The following is a 1,970-nucleotide window of genomic DNA, read 5'->3' as shown; positions in this document are numbered from 1 at the left end:
GTTAGGCCGCCGCCGTTCGACCTAGTGTCGGAACGCCGAGGTGCAGATGAAAACGTCGTCTTCGTAGAAACAATGAATTCTATGAGTTAATTGGTTCACCTACGAGATAACAAGCAAAGTGGTTCCTCCCTTCACGGAGAGTAATACCGTAATATTTGTTAATATAGAAATGTTCGATGAGGAACGAGGATTAACACGGAACGCGAGGAATCCGCTTAGCAACAGCCTCGAAGGAATCGATAATGAGCGAAGTTTCGTTAGGATTATCGCGCAAACAGCGTGGATACGCTTCGCGTGCGCCACCACCGGATCAGTCAGGATTCGCTATTTTCATTTGGTTTCTCTGTCTCTTTTTCACCGTGTCGATCGATGAACGCTATCGTGAATTTTTCAGCGATCGCCGGCAGTGTCCTCGAGCAGAAACGCATCCGCCTCCGATTCTCTCCGGAGAGAATCGATAAAAAGATGAGCACTTCGAAAAATGGCCCAATCAGAGGGAAAATCTGTATAGGCATGAAACGATCCCCGAAACGTTTAGTTCGATTGCACGAGAGACGTGTGAACATTGGAAGTACGTATAATACCGTGAAATGAATGGAAGATGCAAAATGGTTAGGATCGCGGACAGATCGATGAGACTCTGGTTGGTCCTGCTCTGTGCCGCTTTCTGGCTGTTCTATGTAGGAACTGTGTTTCGATTATATTCTTCGCGTGTAAATAACCGACATTGAAACGCGTTAAACAGTCCGATGGATCACGGGTTTAACACGAATCGACAATTAGCGAAGTTACGGGGAACCCGGCAAACAGTACCGTTTTATCGACATTTATGGCGCGTCCTGCACGCGTTGTTTATCATTGGGAACGAAATTTCATCGAGTTACACGGTCGATTTCTCCCGTTTTAATCTTTGGTTTCTCCGTTTGTTGTTGTGTTGGAAAATGGAAAATCGATTTGGAAATATACGACTCGTCGTGAGATGAGACGATAATATTATCCAGAAGCGAAGTAAAGAAACGATTGTAGGAACTCAACGCTTTTTATTAATAACAGTTCGAAATTCAACATGAACTTTATTCTATGCGAAATGCCCGTGTATCATATAAAGTTATAAATATTATAAATAATTAGATATATATTTATCCGGCACGAGACTCCTCGATGAACTGACACATACCCGGGAGCCTTTCTTTTATTTTGTCCGCTCCGGCTGAAACGTCGTCTAACCAACATCGACTGTCGACAGTGCAAGAGAAAACAGCTCGATCGTTGTTAACTTTTTTCATGGATCTTATTTCAATCTTTATGTGCATTTTTCTCTTTCATTTTTTTCCCCTAAAACGTGGAAGATCGAGTGGCATACTCACGAGGATCGGAAACACATTTTGTATGCATCGCGTAAAGATTTTCGTGAAAATAATAGAGATTAGAACTGTTAGTCCGGTATTCTGTCACGAAATAATTCGAGGCACTGATGTCTCACTTTCTCCATTGTTCTCTCTCGTTTTGTCGTGTGTATAAAAAGGAAAAACGATCCACCGCGACAATCGACACCACTGCACGCTTTTTAACTCTCTTTTTGGTTGGTCCCTAATGCTCTCTTTCTCTCTCGCATTCTCGCATTCTCTCGCTTTCGTTCGTCCACGAAAAAACGTATGTATATTCATTACTTCTATTAAGAATCATGGAAAAAAGCAAAGAGAACAGAACAACCACGTGTGGCGACTTCGTTACTCTCATCACTATTCTTGATTCTCTCCGTTTACATCATACGTCCTCATTAAATCAACGTGACACGATCAGAGCACCTGTCCCCTTCGTTCCCCCCATTTTTTTAATTATTATTCTTTCTCCACATTTTTCGCTTTTTTTATGTCGTTTTTTTCATTCTTTAGATTATGTTTCATGGCCCCAATATTTTACAAGACAATAAATGACGTCGTTTCGTCTGATTCAAGAAAATTTCTTCC

This window comes from Bombus impatiens, unplaced genomic scaffold (assembly GCF_000188095.3).
Source record: "Bombus impatiens unplaced genomic scaffold, BIMP_2.2 scf_0543, whole genome shotgun sequence".
In the NCBI taxonomy this organism is placed as follows: domain Eukaryota; kingdom Metazoa; phylum Arthropoda; class Insecta; order Hymenoptera; family Apidae; genus Bombus; species Bombus impatiens.
Note: the sequence above shows the minus strand (reverse complement) of the source record.